Here is a 22,117-nt window from a genome sequence, read left to right on the forward strand (position 1 = left end):
CCAGCACCCTACTGTAAACCAAATATAGATTCAATGTAAACTACATTGTTTAAAGGGCTTTATGAAGCATGTTTATATAGTAATACATGCTCAATGAACGTCATATTGGGTAATGGCAAACAAACTTGCACATTAAAGTGCTGCCAGATATGCTGGCCATGCCATGTACTCATTGAGACCCACTACTGTACATACCAACGGATATTAATTTAATGTGAAACACCCATCAGACAAATTGAAAATCATAGCATAAAATTATTTGCAGGGGTACATGTGTTACTGAACAGTACCCATTGTTATGTGGCATAACCCACTAGACACCTTAAATGCAATATGACACATACTGCACCATTATGGTGGAATATTTACCCATTTCTCATTTTCAACAGGATCATCACAACTAGAAACAACAGAAATGATGGAAGATACGGAAATAATTCTTCAACCAGTCGAAGCCTTCTCAACTGAGGAAGAAAACACAGTGACAACTGTCACTCCAAGGCCGTCATTTGTGGTGACAAACCAGCAAACCACACCCACACATGCACCCAACACATCATCTACAACAGATTAGGTAGTACATAAAACATTACATAAAACATAAAACATTACATTTAAACACAAACAAATAGAATTCATGGAAATGCAAAGCCATCAAATGGGCAATATGCAAGGCTACCTAAGAAATATATTTCAGCAACTTAAAAAAATGGCCACCAGTGTACGTGTAATGGTGAGCACATAAGTAACAGTGGCTACCACCCTGGACACATATCTGGGCAAAATCAGCCAGGCCCTATGGGTCCAAAACAATAATGTAGCCATCCTAAATGAGAGTGTACATGGACAAACACAAGCTATATCAGCACAAACTACTGCATCGGTTGCCCTGCAGACACAATTAAATAATCAAGAATTAAAATTATTAGGTGCAGCTACATCCACAATTAGCAGTGTGTGAAGTACACCACTGAGTGGCTCACCCACTTCACCCCCACGTAGGAGTGTGCGAACCAGGGGTGGCCTGGGGTCAGGGGCAAAGGGGGGATGTGCGCGTACACATATTCCAAAAAAAATATTGTAAAAGTTGTGTAAAAATGTGTATTTTTGTTATACTACAGTTATGTAAAGCATAATTATTTTTTGAAAAAAATGTATGGACCAGTATTTGCACAAAACAAGCAAATTTTACATTAGTAAAGAAGTTCCTATACAGTAAAATGTGTCTGTTTTTTCCATCATAATGATTTGGGTAATTACACTAAAATACTGTAATCCACTATGGTACTGTGCAGTGAGGGTGTTGAAATATTTTGGTGTATAGCATTGTAAAAATGTATTACCAGCATGTCATCACCAAGGGATACCTTAGGTTATGCATGATCTTTCACTGGGCTCTGACTACTCACCTAAATATTGGTGATAATGTATGGCAAATGTTTTATGGTATGTAAACACTTACACCAAAGGTATATGGTAGGATAGTTTAGAAATGCAATTACCTGAGAAATAGCAACTTATGATCTCCCTACGCATCAGACCCCCCCCCCCCCCCCCCTCTGCATACTCCTAACTACCGTAGGTTGGGTAGTTTCAGCTTCCTGCATGACTGCAGCATTGCCATCCTCCACATAACGTGGTTCGGAAAGGGCAATTTTATGTAACATGCAGTAAGCCTGGACAATCATCAATATTTTGCTGGGTGGTAAAGCAGTATACCTGATGATCTGTACAAACACCTGAAATGACTTTTCAGCACCCCGAAGGTGCATTCCGTGACATTGCAGGTGAAAATGTGTGCTTTATTATAGTGGTGCTGTGCAGGGCCTTGCGGGGAACGCAGAGGTGTCATGAGCCATGGGAGACACCCATATCCTGAGTCACCTTTAAAAAAAAGATGAGGTCAATACAGTATATGGTAACATATGTGCATTTGGTTTACATGAGCAAGGGGAAAACCACCAATATTCAAAGAAGTATGGTAAAAGAGAGGGACTGATTATACCTATATATTGTAGATATCAGAAGAGACTATAGACTAAAGTGCCACTTCAGAGTAAAAAAAAAAACATGCACTATAGTAAAGGGTACACTTACTGTTGGTAATTTGTGGATTTAAAAACAAGCATACCCACATCAAAGTTGACATCAACTTTAAAAGTGATTGAGGGTTAGATATATTTCTGGGTATACTTTACACACTATTGACACACTACACAGGAGTGCAATAAATGTATAGTATGTAAATGAACACATACAGTAATAGCTTTATACATAGTGGCCAATCATTTACATAAATTAAAATGTACTTACCAAGTAGCCAGCCCTCCGAGATTTGGTGGTCCTGGAATTGGTCCCAGAGGGCTGAGTGACGCAGAATATAGGCATCATGGCAGTTCCCTGGGTAGCCTGCAAACACACTGAGTATTTTAAGATTGGCATCACATACCACCTGCAAATTCAGAGAGTGACGCCCACGCCGATTGTCGTAGATGTGTCCCCTCACGTGCGGTGCCTGAAGCCCAATGTGGCTGCAATCTATGGCTCTCAGCACATTTGGGAATGCTGAGAGATGATAGAAAGCCACCTTAAGGTCCCGCCACTCGGACTCACAATGTGGGAATTTGATATATGATAAATGACTAGCACGATACCTACGTGAAGCACGCAGTAATCGGGGTACCTGGATCTGACGCGCAGCAGCCTCCCTCCTCCTGCGCAGCTACTTCAAATGACCAAAGTCACAAACAGCCAGCTCAACACCACTCTGCACAATCTCCATCTCTCAAACCCTCACAGGTGTCCTTAATGATGTTTGGGTATATGTAGGGGACGTTATGAATAAAATTGTGGACACCTGTGTGAAAATTAACCATTTCTGCATATGACCAAAGTTGCTTTTGGGTTAATTCACCCATCATAACCTGGTCTGCATCATTGGCGATTTTTAGACACTTTTGAAAAACGAATTCCGTTAGCGCATTCCATTAAATAAGCGATTTGTATACTTTCCAATGTGAAAACATCTGGATGCGAAAAAAATGTGGTTTTAAACCGGCAAGTTAAAAAAAGTGCAAGTTATCGCACAAAATGTGCGATTTACGTGACTTAGCGCACCCAGTAAGCGGTTCAGCCAAAATGTGCGAAAACACCATTTTTGCTGCCTAAATATCTCACAATTTCATCTAGCTCATCCTATTAAATGTCACCCATAGAATCAAAATGGTATATACTGTATGTATAGATCGGGTATTTTCCAATATAACCAGAGTCTACCTGCCATAATGAAAAATGAGTCAGTTACCACATGACAGCCTGCAAGAGGAATAGATTCCCCCTCAAAGAGGCTATGGCCCTTATTCTGATCGGTGCGGATATATCCGCGTGCGTTCGGCCCGCCGATGTTTTGTGTCTGCGCATGTGCAGAGGCGTCTCTGCGCATGTGCGAGCGGGGCGTATAGGCCAAATCCCGCATGATATGTGAACACTTCGAACAGGGGGTGGAGAGGGGCGTTAAGGGCTATTTGGGCTCATTACCATATGCATACGCCCCGCGTTTCATGGGCGTTCCCATGAAAACGCTGGGCGTACGTATGGTAATGCGGCCGTGACGCACGTGTAGGGGGGCGGATATATGACATCGCCGGATGTCAGCTGCCCGCCCAGATCCCTGCTTTTGCACGGAAAAATGTCCGTGTGGTCTGAGGTTGCGGGTGCTGGTGGAGCACTCGGTCCTGCATTCGATGGTCTGCGACCATCGAATGATGGGGGAGGTTCCCTTAGATGGAGGAGGCGTATTCCGTGAAAAATACACGTGCGGTCCGTTCGGACAGCTTCTTACCGCATACGGACGGAGTTGGCGATCCGTATGGAAGGCGGGGTTTCGCACGCACGGTCCTGGCCGCATAATCGGCTCCGGCCGCACCGATCAGAATAAGGGCCTATATATTTTTCTACATATATCTGGTTTTTCAGTGGGGTGCACAATAGGCATTTTGTGTTTGTTTAGTTTAATTTTCCAAAAATTTAAATTTATATGTATAATTTGGTTGGAATTTATTTTAAAACTAATCTAAATCAGTGCATCTCAAACTTCTAAATGTTTAGAATAAATTGAATACAGAGCACAAATTTTCTTTCTCTATATAGAAAGCCAATACAATTAACATTACTTCTGAAAGAATGAATGGCCTGTTAATGGTGTGCCTATTACACTTTCTTCCAAGAAGGCAGATTAATCTCAAGTGTAGCTTCATTATTTTGCTGGTTTTATTCATTCTTATATGTGTGGTGAATGTTAATGAGAAAAATCTTGAATCAAATCAAAGACAGAAGCTGATTAAAAAGTACTTTTAAATTAGATGCAATTACTATGAGGTGTTTTCATCAGGTTCATGTTTGATTACCTAACCAAACAAAAGGGCAGCAGTATTTTCTAAAAACTATAGATAGATATAATTTTTGGAACGAATAAATAAAAATGGCTAAGTCATTATCATTTTTGATTGCAAAATACAGCAAAAATATTAAGATACTAAATTCACCTGCCTTCAATTTAATTTCAGCATCTATCTATCTATCTATCTATCTATCTATCTATCTATCTATCTATCTTACTGTTTGTCTGTCTCTGTCTATCTTTCGATCTTTAATTTATCTTGGAAATCCAAGACATCTAATAAAACTATATATACATGATATCATTATATTTTGGTTCACTCCAAGTTAAAGCTGTGAATTTTTTTTATTCATTTATTAATATGTAAATTTTGATTGCATTTTCTGAACTACAACACTATATAAAATGTATTTATTTCAGTATAAATAATAAATACTAACAACAGAAAAATATGTAAGTATTGTCTTATCAGTGTGTTATGCAAATTCTAAATTGCTCTCCTGCTGCTCTTTACACAGTATTGGAATGCCAGTACTCTATAATAATATCAACAGTTCTAATGAAAGATACATTTTCTACTTACAGCTATACAAAATGGTGGGCTTCAGAATTTTCTTGTACTATAGAAAGGGGAGTGGTAATCCACGAAGCAATTTGATAATGACATGTCTGTAAAAATAGGGATAAGAAAGCAAAATGCGGTTATAAAAAGTACAAATATAAAAAAATTACTTCATGGCATAATACTATCTGCAGTACTACCATACACAGTGTGAGGGATTGTAAATTTGGTTCCTGCTAACCAAAAGCTGTGGACTTTTTAGCTGCATAGGCGTTACTGTGGGAGGCAATGGAGTCACCTGCCGCAGGGCTTCTGCTTCCAAGGTGGCATCTCTCCTCCAAGTTCATTAAAAGCTGTTTGAATCAGTTTATTGAAAACCATTTATTATAACTTCTGTGGTTGACTCCCAGTCCTAGCAGGACAATACACATCACATTGTCTTTATTCAATTCATAATTGTTGCAAATGTTACAGCCTCTATTAAAACTCATGACCTGTTTCAAAAGAAGCAGATACCTTACTAAGGGCCTTATTTTGGTTCATTCTTTCTGACAAAATCCTTCTTAGATGGACAAAACCATGTGCACTGCAGGGGGGCAGATGTAACATGTGCAGAGAGAATTAGATTTGGGTGAGTAATTTTGTTTCTGTGCAGGGAAAATACTGACTGCTTTATTTTTACACTGCAATATAGATCTCACTTTGAAGTAAAACCCCACCCAAATCTAATTCTCTCTGCACATGTTACATCTGCCCCACCTGCAGTGCACATGGTTTTGCCCATCTAAGAAGGATTTTGTCAGAAAGAATGAACCAAAATAAGGCCCTTGGTTATTTGCTCCCGCATTGGAAGGATTCAATTCTAGTTGCATGAAGTTACTACACTAAATAAATGGAGACAACCCAGAGAGATATTGGATCTGTTAAATCAAAGGTGGGAGCAACACCAATGCCAAGAACCTAACTTCGGGCCTTATTCTAGTTCACTCTTAGAGGCAAAATCCTTCTTAGCTGGACAAACCATGTTCACTGCAGGTGGGGCAGATGTAACATGTGCAGAGAGAATTAGATTTGGGTGAGGGTTTTCTTCAACGTGAGATCTATATTGCAGTGTAAAAATAAAGCAGTCAGTATTTTCCTTGCACAGAAACAAAATAACTCACCCAAAGCTAAATCTCTCTGCACATGTTTCATCTGCCCCCTACAGTGCACATGGTTTGTCCAGCTAAGAAGGAATTTGCCTCTAAGAGTGAACTAGAATAAGGCCCTTTGTTCAGTTTGTGCCCCAATTGTACAACTGACTTAGGGTGCACACACACTGTACAATTTTTTGCCAATTTCGTTGAAAGACACTGATGACCAATTTCCCTTGAACCCAGTGTCCTAGATGAAAGATGTTGACGAAAAATGAAAGATGAAAGATCTAGCTACAGATTATAGTCTTTTTTTTTAAAGATATTCAAATTTAGCTGCATACACAGTGGATGAACAACCTTGATGAACAACTAGCTGGTATGCTCATCATCATTTGTTGTTTGTTGCATAAACATTGAAAGATATTTTGACCAATAATGTTCGGAAGGGCTAAAATTAACAAAACTGGTTAAGGCAGATTACACCACTCTGAATGGATAGATGGAAAGGATTTAGCATCATAAAAAAACATAGTTATGATGTCACCGCAGTTCAATGGTCTTTTATCTCAGGAGATAAGGTGATATTGCTTGTGCCCACTACAGAAAGTAAAATGTATACTCAATGGCTGGGCCCTTATGAGATCATAGAGGCAGTGGGACCGATTCATTACAAGGTTCGACAGTAGGGTAGAAGTAATAACGTACAAATCTAGCATATAAACTTGTTAAAACCTTGGATGGAAAGTGCAAGCCAACAAAAAAGCCCACAGAATAGCAGGTACCCATTGAAGTCACCCTAAAGGTGGCCATACACATGCAGATTTATCTTCAGATCATTCTGGTTGGAGCAAAAACATGGTTATGGATGAGAGCAAATGACAGTTGACCATTTGCTTGGAAATGCTGGCAAACTGGCAAACTGTCACTCATCCATAGCCATGTTTTGGTTCCAACCAGCCAGATCTGAAGATAAATCTTACTAGTGTATGGGCACCTTTAGTTAAAAGTTTTCTGCTATTCCTGGAAAGACACAATCATTCAACATGATGTTGTGACTCCGCCCTGTTTGGTAAGTGAACAGAGCTTGTATCACATACCCAAGCGAAGACGGCAGCGGTAAAGCAAGAGGTCAAGGAGATGCTTAATTAGGGGTCATACAGAAATCAACCAGCAATACCTTCCATAAGCTAAATCAAGTTTCTCACTTTGATTCATACATACCCATACATACCCTATGCCAGTGATAGCTAACCTTGACACTCCCGCTGGTTGTTGAACTCCACATCCCAGCATGCCCTGCTACAGTTCTACTATAAAAATGATGCAGGGAATGCTGGGATGTGTAGTTCAACAACAGCTGGAGTGTCAAGGTTAGCCATCACTGCCCTATGCCCTGGGTTGATGAGCTGATAGAAAATGTAACCCAGAGTCAGTATCTTACCACCCTTGATTTAACAAAAGGATATTGGCAGATTTCTTTGACAGAAGCTGCTAAGGCTATATACTGTATATCAAATAGTTTGCAAATTAAAATCAAAGGGAATATTTAGTAAAATGATTAAGTCTTCTTTAAAGCCATTAATTGTGTAAATTCTACTTATTGTATGCAAACACCTCCAGTAGCAAAAATATGTTCAATATTTTGAAGAAGTGGTCACAATTCCCTTCAAAATAGGTATAGATCATGTTTGGAGAATGGCGTGTGATGCGTGTTCAGACATGCTGAATATTTCAGTAGGTATCAAACATTAAACATGTAAATCATTAAACATATATGCTGGAACACTATCCAATGCAAACTGTTATTTGACCTTACCGTAGTTTGTGTTTACCCTTTATTGCTACTGTTATTATTTGTTCTTTGGCAATAATAACATATTGCACAGCATTGTACATTAAAGTGTATACACATAAATACAGTAACAAACAAAGACATGAACTAGAAGGTACCGTCTGTACAGTACAGTCTGAAGTGTGGAGAACACTAAATAAGATAGCAGAATAATACTTTTAGCTGGTAGTGGGGAAATTGTGCAGATGCTGGAAGGTCAACACTTTTTCATCCACCAGGATAACACCAGTACTTGCCAACCGACATTATTGTGTACAGTACAATAGTTTACGGAAATGTGGTTGAGATGGAAGGAGAAGATATTGGGAAACCTGATCACCTGATCCCTGCAGGTGAGAAAGCTTTTGCAGTTGCTGCTGTCAGTTAATAGGGGCCTCACTGGGCTTCATCCAGCAGACCTGGGCCTAGAAAATTAGTACCCTCCCCCCCACATTTACTTCACCACTGGCCATAGGCTGATTCACTAAGACAAGATATGAAATAAATAATATTGGATTGTAAAGGATAGTGGATATGACGGAATGGGACACCTTGGGGGTGTAGCTTTAGGAAGTTTTCTTTGGTGCTCCCGTTCCAAGTGACCGCTAATGAAAAATAGAGGAGATTTTGTGACATAGCCAAAACTAATACTGAAAGATATTACTGTATCTGTTGAAAAAGGAGTATCTGAATTGTGAAACAAGATCATACACTGTGAATTATATAATGCAATGAGTGTTTTTATTATGTAATGTTTTGAATGTTTTAATTACTGCGTGTTATGAGTGTTTAAATTTCAAATGTCCTGATTCCAGCCGAGAACTAATTAGAAGGATAAACACTGCAACAGCAGTGTATGTAAGAGTGGAAAAGCTAGCTCTTCTAAAGAATATATGTATAGATTAAAAGCCTGCAGGGAACAGAGCATTGAAACTATAAACAAGAACATACAGAATGTATGTTTTAAAAAAATATGGCTAAATGAAACAAATAATGCACAGTTGTATAAGGAGACTCTAAGGCTAGTTTCACACACTTCGGTTTTGACTGGACGGCAAAAAGCCAGACACACTTTTTTTTGCCTGACAGTTGTTTCTTTCATATGCACCGGCTCCGTGAACCGGTGCTGTGTAAATTTGTGGGTGGAAACTAAAGTGACGTCAGTTTGGGGGTGGTGGAGAGCTAAAACCGCACACCAAATGACCGGTGTATGTGAAAGGCCCCCATTGCCCTCAGCACACACTGACCTGTGAGGATGGGATGGCCAAGGCACGGCAGCCAGACACTGCAGTGGTAAGTTCTGGCTGCTACCTGGCGGCCGTGCCGTGACCACCCCGTATGAATGGACACATAGCAGTCCATTACTCACTGCAGGGAAGGCACAGCTTTTAAGCCGTGTGGTGTTTTGCCATCTGGCGTGAACCGCAATGTGTGAAAAAGCCCTAAGGGGTAAATTTACTAAGATGGGAGTTCTATTGAAGATGGGATGTTGCCCATAGCAACCAATCAGATTCTAATTACAATTTATTTAGTAACCTAGATGATAATAGATCAAATCTGATTGGTTGATTGGCTTCTTTTAACTCGGGTCAAAATGCCAGTTTGTCGACCTGGGTTATTCAGTGTGGTGCGTTCACACCACACCTTGACATATCGCCAACCCAGGTCCAACCCGGGTTATTTCTGTAATGTTAAAGGGTCCGTGGCAGAACTTGTGAGTAGTTGGCCCAGGTGCAAAAATATCATTTGGGCCCCCCTCCTGCACTCAAACCGATTTTCATAATATGACACAGAGCAGTGAGTGGTCACAGTGAGTTAGTCTTCAGGGGCCCTGGTGCAATGCACCTGCTGCACCAATAGTAGTTCCACCTCTGGAAAGGGTTATAAATTGACATTGTCTAGGGCAACACCAAAAGGTACAAGTTCGACTCTGGAAAATTGTTGAGATAAGCAAAAGGTTGACAGGCAAAAGGTTGACACATGTAAAGGTCGACATGAGTTTTACAGTCATTTGGTGTCATTGTCGACACCTGTAACCTAATTAGTGTTTTACATCCCCTTAAATGGTTAAGAAAGCTCTCCAATTGGCACACTTTACCATTCCCATGCAGAGACCACACGGATGATAAAGTGACAAAGAGCACATTTCCTAAAAATATATTTATCAAGGGCACTCTCTTAATGTTAGCCAAACCTATGTGGAAGCTGGCCTCACCCCCACTGGAGACTGGCCTAAACGTGTACTCTATCACTGCATTCCCTCGAAGGGGCCTTCATGACCCAGTCCATCACTGGGCAGGCCACAATGTTATTTTTTCTCATGTTTTCAAGTTCACTAAGACCACCTGTACCAAATTAAATAATTGTCTTGTTTGTTTAGTTTATGTTCGATTATTATCTATCAATGTCTCGACAAACAAATTCTCAATTGGGACAACTACAAGTGTGACAAAAAAGAGAATCCAAAACAAAGAAAACATTGTGATAAAAAATAATGAAGATCACATAAACTGTGAGAATATTTATTTTACACAGAGAAAGCACATTTCATAAGGAAATCAGTACATTAGTGCAAAACAAACCAAAAGAAAACAATGTCTTACATAAAACAACCTTGTACATAAAGAAAGAAATGTTGCAATTTGTATAGCTTGGTAGCAATGCTATAAAAATGTAACCTTGAATTTGAATAACATTACATTTAAAGTAATGGTATCTTTATTGAACTTTTCTGCATCTGTAGATGAAATGACTTACAAATAAATCTGCATTAAAAAATAAGATGATATTAATAAGATGAATACTTAATAAAAAAGCTATTACAGTACTGTAAGTCTGATTTAACAAAGATGACTAAACCTGAAATATATAAGCGTAATGTCAAAGGTGTATCCAAATAGCAGATATTCTGTTCAGTGGTTTGAACTTTGGGAGTTATTCAAACCTGATTGCATGGGTGAATATACAGTATATATAGACTGCACATGCGTAAGGCCATAGTACGCATGAGCGAGACCTTCCTGCAATAAAATCCTGCTACTATGTTATTGATGACCATACACAAGTTGATTGACAGAAGCTGGTGTAACCCGCCCTTTTATGACAGTGTCAGGAAAAACGCAGGCAAGCCCAGGCATATTAGGAGAAGGCATGTGATGGCAGCTCTGGCCCCGATCTGACTTTTTTTTATCGCAGCTGCTGAGTAAGTACTGGGCTACACACAGACTGCACACAGTGGAGAAATCATTTGATGGTGAATATCTTGTGAATAGACCTCCCCCATCTTGGAGCTTCCTAGTGAAGCGACTCTGCCAATACATCACTGCACCAGCCTGTACTAGGTATCGGGATTTAAAAATCTACTTCTAGCATGATTCCAGCACGTGAATGAAAGTTTCTTCAACTGTCTTGCAAGAACAAGGTGAAGGAGTCTCCCATGCTTCCATGTGGCTATGCAACAACTATCTAAATGTGTGTATGAGATAATCTCTTATAACACCTTCCTACAGTTGGTAATAACTTTTACAGTAAAGTAAGCATAGCTAAAAAGCATCTATGGGCAAAAAAAACTTAAGTAATCATCTATCTTCTATGAACAATGTTACTTGCTGACCTTAAGTGGGTAATGTTTGTGTAGCATAATGTAGGCTGAGCATAGTAATAGCACATTAGAACTGATGCAGACCTGAACAGAGATGCACATACCTGTATATTCACTTTGCAATTGTGACAGTTTGCATACTGTATGAATTAGAGATGTGCTTTTTTATCTAGATCTCCCTTTGTGGTTTTGGATCTGGATTGGTTTTGCCAAAACCACACTTTCTGGTTTTGAATCTGTATTTTTCTTTGTAAAAATCATAAAGACAGCTAAAAAGACAGATTTTTTCCCTACAGTAATAATAAAGTCAATAACATTAATTTCCACTCATTTCCAGACTATTCTGCACACCTCACAGCTCACAAAATTGTTTTTAGTCTAAAAGGTTGAACCAAGGTAGCTGGGTGACTGTCACAGCGCCCCAGACCAGGGGAGGGGGTACTTAACGGGTCCGGGGATGCTGGTGGTGTGGGCAGTAGCAGCAAGGATCAGGGCGGCGGGCTGACATCTCTGTAAAGGAGACCTCGGGCGGCTGCAATCGGGTCTATGCAGTGCCAGGGTCGCCTCAGGTGGCTAAAGCTCCGGAGTCTTCCTGGTTGTGCAGGCGCGTGCCGAAATAGAAGCTCTCTTAAAGGGCCAGTACCTCAATTAGCAGACATCATCAGACATCTGCAGGACATCACTCCCCTATATAAGGAGGTCTCTGGCAGGCAATCCCTGCCAGAGTATAGGTTCATATCCTGCTCCACCGTTCCTTGTGTTACTCTATCCATACTATTGTTATCAACTTCAGCTTGTTCCCGACCATCCTTCAGCCTTCAGCTCAAAAGGGGATCCTGACCAGGGGGCCACAACCGGCGTGTCGGGTGCCGCAGTAGCCTAAATCCCAATTGGAGGGGTCACTGGTGGAAAACCCCTGGTAAGGTGATAGTCTGCGCCACTGTATCTCGTCAAGCAATCCTCGAGTTGGTAGACCAGTACTGTAGTTCGTGACAGTGACTAAGCTATGTGACACAAGTGGGCAGCACAAACCCGTGGTACTGTAGATGCAACCAGGATAGCAGTTGTAAAAACTACAGTAGGCCTCAAAGATCATATAATGCAAAGAAAAGGGCTGCAAGATGGAATTGTCCTTGGACCCTTCCACCCACCCTTATGTAGTATAAATAGGGGAAGCATACTGTAACAAACCAATAATTTCAGCAACAGGGTCTGCCACAATACTGTGGCTGAAATAATTGGTTTGTTTGGGCCCCCACAAAAAAAGCTGTCAATGCTCCAAATAACACAAAATTGACCCATGACACTGTCGGCCTGTAGAATGTGCCAATGACTCAGAACAACATCACGTATTTTTTTGGGAAGCTATGGAATATGTGCTAACAAAAGTCATCCTGTCCAGTTGATTAGTTTTGCTCTTAGAAATAAGTGCCTGTTCCTGAGACATATCTTTACATTGTGTGATAGCCTCTTCAATTTCATTGGCAGAGTACCCTCTATCCTGAAACCTCTTGCCCATCTCTATTAGAGCTACAGACACATCATTATCATTAGATGTGATTCGTCTCACTCTCAATAGCTGGGACAGTGGTAGTCCACGTTTAAGTGGCAATGGATGAAAACTGTCCGCCATGAGTACCGTGTTCTCATCAGTAGGTTTGCGATAAATGCATGTTGTAATCGCACCATCGCAGATGGTGACCCCTACATCAAGAAAGCTAATGTATGTCTCGCTGAACGCGGATGGATGTTGGTAAAGCATTTAGGTAATCTACAAAGTCAGTCAGGAGTCTGGGTCCACCAGTCTACACCACGAAAAGGTCATCAATATAACGAGGCATAGGGAGGGCGGAGCCACCGGAGCTCCTGCTCCGGGCGCTGATTGGTTGACTGGCGCCGCCGGACCGCCCCCCCTCCTCCAATGATCCCTGCAAGTGTGGTGTGACGTCTGCATACTAATGGCCCGGGCAGCGTGCGCAGCCCCGGCGGCTGCCCTGCCCGGCGCCTGCCTCCTGCCCTGCTCGCCCGGTCCCTGCCGCCAAGCGTCACGGGCGGTGAGGCCGGGCGGCGGGCTGACACGCCGAGTCGGACCTATCATAAGTCCTCCTCCTGCCTCTGAATTACTGCTGCTGCTGCTCGGTCCGGCTCCCGGGCAGCGCAGGCAGCGTAGCAGCACTGACAATGTACAGACTCCTCCCAGCGGCAGCCAGAGTCACCTGTCTCTGACCCCCTCCCTCCTCCCTGGCTACAGCAGCGTCATCAGCCTTCCCAAGCGCTGGCTGTAGCCTGGAGGAGGAGAAGGTGTCTTGCTGGCTGCCGCCTGTGCCTGCCTTATCCTGTTATTCAAGGTGGATTGATTTTTTTTTTTTTTACAGCTAAAGAATGTTCTTAAAATAAACATAGTAATAAGCTTGTTTTTTTGTTGGATTCGTGGATCCCGGGAAGGGGGAGGGGGGGAGGGAGAGTGGGAGAGTGGTAGAGTGAATCTCTGGCTTCTGCTGCTGCCCTGGCCTGCTGTGCTGTATATATATTTATTTATGCTGTATATATCTATCTTTATTTATTTATCTTTATTTACAGCTGTCAGCATGTTATATAGCGCAGCAGATTCCATTACAGTGTCTTTTATAGCGCAGCAGCTTCCTTTACAGTGTCTTATATAGCGCAGCAGATTCCATTCCAGTGTCTTATATAGAGCAGCAGATTCCGTTCTAGTGTCTTATATAGCGCAGCAGATTCCGTTACAGGTTGTTATAAAGCGCAGCAGATTTCGTTACAGTGTCTTATATAGCGCAGCAGATTCCGTTACAGTGTCCTATTTAGCGCAGTAGATTGCGTTACAGTGTCTTATATAGCGCAGCAGATTCCGTTACAGTGTCTTATATAGCGCAGCAGATTCTGTTACAGTGTCTTATATAGTGCAGTAGATTCCGTTACAGCATCTTATATAGCGAATCAGATTCCGTTATAGTGTCTTATATAGTGCAGTAGATTGCGTTACAGTGTCTTATATAGGGCAGCAGATTCCGTTACAGTGTCTTATATAGCGCAGCAGATTCCGTTAAAGTGTCTTATTTAGCGCAGTAGATTGCGTTACAGTCAAGGAAGAAATTTCAAAGGTGTCACTTATCTTGCGCTGATTACAATGTCAATCCGGAGGTATATGGATCTCCGGGATGGGAATAAAGAAGAAATATATATAGTGAAGTATTTAATCACAACATATAAAAACAATCTTAAAACATCGATACAATCTCAATAAAATTCATCACATCAAAAAAATGGCAGTGGAATGGATAGCTTTGCAGGAAAATTACCAGAGAGGGTGTGAACTGGTATAGCAACACAGTTCATATAAAGCATAAGATTTGCAAGATACCCCGGGTGATAACTGCTCCTCCTTGCTCCTGATGTATAAAGTGCCCGTGCTTTGTGCAAGATTAGCTGCCTCTGCCGTCCGTCCACCGCTTCACCAACCAACGCGTTTCGACCTGTTACAGGGGTCTTTTTCAAGGTCCTGATGATATATCTATGATGTGACATGCTCCTGTCTTTAAATAGCGTCCGTTTTCCCGCGCCGCCGCACACAGCTGAATCCTATACACAGTGGCCCTCATTCAGGTTCATGCGCTCGCATGCACATTCGCAAGCACTCTTACGGAAAAAAACACACGCACGCATCGGGCGAAGGCACGCCTACAGTGCTTGCAAAATCATTCGCACGCAACCATACTAAGAAGGGGGGTGGTCTATCATTGCGCGTACGTGTAACTGGTCGCACGCACCCACACATTTGCGCACGCACACTCACCTCAAGCTGCTAACGAACATGCTCTACTCCCCAAATGTTAGCAAACCAAATACTTGTATGCACATGTGTTGTGTTGTAAAGGAAGTATCTGATATCTATGTTGCATGTGAGGTGACACATGTCGACTAATGTTGACAGGGGCAACATGCTAAATATAGCAGAGTAGAAATGACAATAGTGGTGGTATGTTACATAAGGCAAATTTATAAGGGTGGGATTTGTTTGGTTTTAGCGCATTGGTTTGGTCAAAATAACTTTAGCAACAGAAGAAGTTTTTATCTGCTAACACTTGATTGCTGGTGGTATGCAATCAGAAGTTGTGCTGAGGTAATTGTCTCATGAAATCAACCATGTATTGGTGTCAATAGTGTGCAGGTGCCATTGATTTACCCATTGATTTAGCCATTTCGTGCGTGTGTTTGCTCCGTACGAATGAGCACATTACAAGGAGCAAGGTGTGCGAAACTAAAAACCTGCTTTGAGCTGGTGAAAAGTTTTGCGTTGGAGGGGAACAATCCCTCTTGCACTCATGCGAAAGCACTCCCACCACTCATAGTGAACGCCCATGTGTACGCCCACTTTTGCTCATTATAATGGTCGCGCCCATGCTAACGCCCACTGCACGCCTACTACCGATGCACTCGTTCGCACGGAGAAATCTCCGCGAAAGTTTGCTTGCAAGTATTTTTTAATTACATTGCACATGCGCAGTGCGCTAGCTGCACATGCGCAATGGGGGTAGCAGGGTGAAACGTGCAAATTTGCATGCGTACGCGCCAATGTGAATAAGGGCCAGTGTGCCTACATTGTCCATGATTCATTGCGGTGCGGCGGCCGGGCGCTACGTCACTTCCGGTTTGTAGTTCCTATGATACCACTGGGACTACCTCTCCCAGTGTCCCTTGCGTGTTTTGTGATCACTTCCGGAATCGCGTCTTTTTGTTAGTTCATTTTATCAACAGTGCTTTGTGCATAATTAATCTGAAACAATAAAATTCACTTTAAGAAACATGCTACAATACAGACGCAATTCTCTATTAAACCATTTCATTGTGTTCTATATTGCGACATGCGGAAGACATTTTAAAGTGACAGTGCTCATTTAAAGTGACAGTGCTCAGATCATCTATAAGAACCAATTTACCTCAAAGTCTGCATTGAGGCCTCCAGGTTGTAAGGTGTTAAGTTCATAAATGGTTCTCATTTCTTCTTTGGCTAGTTGTTTTGCTAGATCTCGTCTGCGCCAATGGCCTTTGACCCATTTTATTCCACAGAATTTTTTAATTCCACATACTTAGGAGTCACTGGCATTGCAGCTCATTGCACACTCATAGTCTAATACACCTTAACCCTTTCTGTATACGAGATTGCGTTACAGTGTCTTATATTGCGCAGCAGATTCCGTTACAGTGTCTTATATAGCGCCGCAGATACCGTTAGTGTCTTATATAGCGCAGTAGATTGCGTTACAGTGTCTTATATATTTCAAATGTAACATGCCAACACATGTTAGCCACGCCCCCATTTCATTACCGGGAGGAGGGGGGGGGGCGAAATATGCCCTTGCTCCGGGCACCATGGCACCTAGCTACACCGCTGCCTAGGGCCGGCTCTGTAAAATCTATTTATCTTTACGTGTGTGTGTGTGTGTGTGTGTGTGTGTGTGTGTGCATGTGTGTGCTTTTGCTGAAAGCAAAAGTCCAAATGAAGTTCAAATAGCTTTCTTTCCAGTATGCACTCAGCGGTTAGCATCTGTACTAGTTAAATGAAAAAAACAGTTCAGTTCATCAGAGGTTTGGTACAGACGCAACCTTCTTCCAGCAAACATTTATCAAAGTAGACACAAGCTGTTTATTTGCCATGTGAACAATTGCTTGCCTGCTAGTTTCTGCTTACTATAAGATATTTAAAGCTGAAATTTAGTTTACTGTATAAAAGCAAGCTATTCTTGATACAAACAGTATTATACTATCAGTTTATACATTTGGTATAGAAAAAACACACTGACACTTTCTTTCTGTCTATCAAAATATACAATTTATGGATCTATTAAATGAGAAAAGGGTAAATGGGGCTATACAGTATAACAACTCTTCCTGCTGATGATATTTTTAGCCTGGTATTGCCTTATGCTACCCCCATCTCTTGCAAGAGTAGAGTAAAATAGAGTAGGTGACAATGCTTTACTGTGTGTTTGTGTGTGTGAGTGTGTGTGTGTGTGTGTGTGTGTGTGTGTAGTAGTAGTAGCAGTAATAGTAGTAGTAGTAGTAGTAGCAGTAGCAGTAGTAGCAGTAGTAGTAGTAGCAGTAGTAGTAGTAGTAGTAGTAGTAGTAGCAGCAGTAGTAGTAGTAGTAGCAGTAGTAGTAGTAGCAGTAGTAGTAGCAGTAGAAGTAGCCGTAGTAGTAGTAGTAGTAGCAGTAGTAGTAGTAGTAGCCGTAGAAGTAGTAGTAGTAGTAGCAGTAGTAGCAGTAGTACTAAGACAACATTACACAAGGCACAGTAAAACAACATACAATAAATGGTACTTGTTTCCTAGCACGGCACCCATCGCATACCGTATTTAGTGGTGTGCGATGCGATGTGATGCGATCTTCCCGTTAAATTAACTAGAGTGCTTGTACAATGAAATATCGCATAGCATTGCATGTCAGCAAATAGCATGCAATGCGATGCGATTTTTAATTGTACAAGCACACTGATTGATGCTTACAATGTTAAATGCACCCCCATTGTCAACGCCACCCCCACTATCAACGCCTACCCGAAGCATGGCGAGCGCAGCGAGCCCGCGAGGGGCGGCGGTACGCGTCCTCCGACCTTTTCATCCCCCCACTATCCACGTCGGCATGGAGATGATTTTGGATAGTTTGGTGAGCGCAGTGAGCCACCGAGCCCAAAGCATGGCGAGCGCACGCGGAATAGGAGCCCGAAGCGTGGCGAGCGCAGCGAGCCCCACGAAGGGACACGGAATAAATTTAAAGTAATCCGTGTGCGCTCGCCACGCTTCGGGCTCGGTGGCTCCCTGCGCTGGCCACACTATCTAGTATCAACTCCACGCTGAAGTGGATAGTGGGGGTATGAAAAGGTCGGAGGACGCGTACTGCCGCCCCTCGCGGGCATCGCTGCGCTCGCCACGCTTCGGGTTGGCGTTAATAGTGGGGGTAGTGTTCACAATGGGGGTTCATTTAACATTGTAAACACCCATTAGGGTGCTTGGACAATTACAAATCGCATTGCATTGCATGCCACTATATTGCATGTGATGCGATTGCCTAAGATGCACTTCGATCTAAATTGTGGGCGCCGTGCTAGGAAACCCAATAAATAAATACATTAAAAAAACATACAGTACAGTATAGGACCAAATGTTTATAATTAAAGGAGGGGAATAAAGGAGGAAAGGAGAAGAGAAAAGTGAATGGGTACCAAACTAGATAAGAGGGTTAGTCAACCCACCTCATAAGGAGAATTGGAGCTTTTTGAGGTCAACCCAGGATCCCAAGCCTTGCCAAAGGATTTGTAAGAATTAATTAATAATAATACTGGTGATAAATTCCATATGTTGTATATCTCAGTTATGAGATATTATCAAATGCAGGGGGGGGATTAGATTAGGACAATGGCTGTTTTTAGTTATATCATCTATATGACATACTGTACTGTTTAAGTTTGTTGTGGTGTCTGGTTGCCCCATAGACAAAGAGGAATGTGAAAAAAAACTGTTTCAAATGGGATACGATTTTGGAGAACCCAGCTACAGTGGTTGCACCACTAATTGAAAAAATAGAAAAATCATGATTGAAAAGGGTGGTGGGCGCTCGGGCCCCCAGGCACCCCTTGTGGCCAGGCCACATATCACCCTCTATAGTGATGCCACTAGTTTTAAATGTTCTTTTCTACTTTTGTGCAAATCAAACTAAAGGTTGCATTTTTATAAATCTCTGTATACTCTTCATCATTCAGTGCATCTTCCAACCCAGTTTTCTAGGTCCTCTCTTCAGAGGGCGGTTCCTCAGTCAACAATAAGTAATAATGGGAGATTAAACCTTCAGTCAATGGTCATCTAAGGCATCGGGTTTGAAATTTTTTGAGGGGACTGTGATAAAGATAAAGTTTGACCTTAAAGGACAAAATAAACCCTAGAATGTCTGTGTGTGCATGTACATGTGATAGGGGATATAGACTGTAAGCTCCACTGGGGCAGGGACAGATGTGAATGTTCAAATACTCTCTGTAAAGCGTTTCGGAATCTGTTTGCACTATATAAGAAACTGTTAATAATAATAATAATAATAAAAAGTGAAAATGCCTGAGCAGGAGGAACTGATAAAAATTCCTAGGGGTAACTTAGATCATATTTCAGAAAGTTGAGGGAAGTCAATATCTTGAGTAGTGGTTGTTTTCCATTAGTATATTCAGTGCAGCTACGTCACCTGTAGGGAACACTTTTTGCCTCTACTCAGGAAGTGAGATTTGTCAGTTGTCAATAAAGTTTGTTAATAAAATCTCTATGCTGCAGCTGCATAGTCCAATTAAGGCTGTCAATGCTTAGGCACAGGTAACTTAATTAGTACCTCACTCAGTGTGATTATACTGGTAATTTGTGGTGAGTTGAGCAAGGTGAGGCAGAACCTATTTTGTCTTATTCCAGTATACTCCAAAATTTCACTATTAAAAATTATATAAAAATACAAAGAAGATATAATAAATGTGGCAATTTGAGTAATGGAGGCTTCAATAAGAAGTCTACTCTATAGTCCATTTTGTACTGTGCTAATAAAACGGAAGGTAAGTGTGTATTGGTTTTTTTTTTTTTTTTTTTTTTTTTTTTTGTAATAGGCTGACCTTTGGCTAATCTATCTTAATATTATGAATGATGAATTTTGAAGAGGACAAACATATGTTATCTGAGCTGCTGTTGTGTCGTTTTAAGGGTGGCTAATTATATAATTTCCCTTAACAATGACACCTGTTGTCAGTTTCTATCAATTTGATATAAATTTGATATCCGTTATTAACTGATAGATCTATCATATTGGTTCTGATTATGAATCAAATGCATCTGTGGCCACAATAAACACATTGCGGGAAATTTACTAAGATGTGTATTATACTTCATATGTGATGTTTCATTTAGCACCCTCTAGAATATAGTAGACAGGATCTGATTGGTTGCCCATAGCAACATCACATGTGAAGTAGAATACACATCTTAGTATATTTCCCCCATTGTTTTTACATCTATCTGACTGCAACCATCTTCATTTTTTTACACTCACTCCATGCTAGGTGCAAATAATCCATTTGTAACATGTATGTCCAATTTTCATCGAGTTCCTATGATTGGGCACAGAAGCCAACATACATGCTTACAAAACTCCTATGACACACCCAAAAAGAGTATCCTTGCGCCCAGAAATGCCCATTGTGATCCTCAATGGATCTACAGAAACGTTTGTTCTTTGTCCATATTTGTATACCTGGTTCAGTGCATATGCATAAGACAATTTCTTTGTTTGGCAAATGCACACTATGAAATCCACAAGATCCATGCACATTGTCACTTGTGTTCCACTTAGAACCAGGCCCATTGTTTTTTTAAATAAAACCTGGATCAAAGCCAAATGGTCCAACAAAACAGTAGATTGTCACGAAGTGGGTTTGGATGGGATAGTGTGAGGTTCAGGAATTACAGTTGGACAAGAGGTTACTTGGTCAAAGTGAGCAGGTTTAAATACATACTTTATAATAAAGGGAAAACACATATACAGTACTAGACAAAAATATTGTCTTTGAGATAGATCAAAAGATGAATCAAGAAGTGAGTGCAAATACATCTTTGCATGCAGCTTCAGCTGACTATGCCGGATGAGGTGTTTAATGAGGATGACAATGATGAATATGAAGTGTAGAAGATAACTGGAAGAGGTTGGACACTGACCTGGAACTTTGGATGAAGAACTGGAAGATGTGGTGTGGTGATGTAGATAATTTGATCCGGAATAAAGAACTGCAGGATGTGAAGTGGTGACTTGGGTATTTTGATCCTGAATGAAGAATTTGGAAGATGTGGAGAGGTGACATAAATGAAAAGGGTACCAAGATTTAATCTGGTGGAAACTGTGGCTAGCAGAACCAGACGTGGCAGGTAAGAGAGTTCAAACAAGAATAACCAAGGATAGCAAATGATGGCAGGCTGAGTAAGGTGAATGCAACATGAGGGATTGCCAGAGGTCTTCAGGAGCACACAGGAGTGCACAGCTCAAGCGTCCTGCCTGTCCCGACACGCCATCTGAATGCCGCTGGAGCCGCACTGAGCACACGGACATCTGAAGGCGGACACGGATGGGTGAGTAGCAGCCGCTTGCCATCGTGGCTTTCCATGACAGTAGATCTTCAAATTCATTAGTGCAAAAAAATATTAAGAACCCTTGAAAATTTCCTTCATTCTACATAAATGTTACCTTATGTGTTTAGCATTTAATCTAAGTGATCAAATAAGTTAAAAAAAAATGTTACAAATGTTAAGATATAAAATGTATTTGTTAAAAAAATGTAGATCTCTAGAATATAGTTACCCCCCCATACCCTTTAGCAGCAATGACAGTCAAATATCAATTGCATTCTTGCATGAACAGCCCACTTCAGGTCCTGCCCCGAACATTTCTACATGTTCTAAATGTCGACATTGGATTTTTGACACAGTCAACATGGACACCGTATTGTTGCACCGTGTCCCTATTCTATTCTATTATCCCTCCATAGGGGATGGTAGGG

This window comes from Crinia signifera, chromosome 2, assembly GCF_055691185.1.
Source record: "Crinia signifera chromosome 2, ASM5569118v1, whole genome shotgun sequence".
Classification (NCBI taxonomy): Eukaryota; Metazoa; Chordata; class Amphibia; order Anura; family Myobatrachidae; genus Crinia; species Crinia signifera.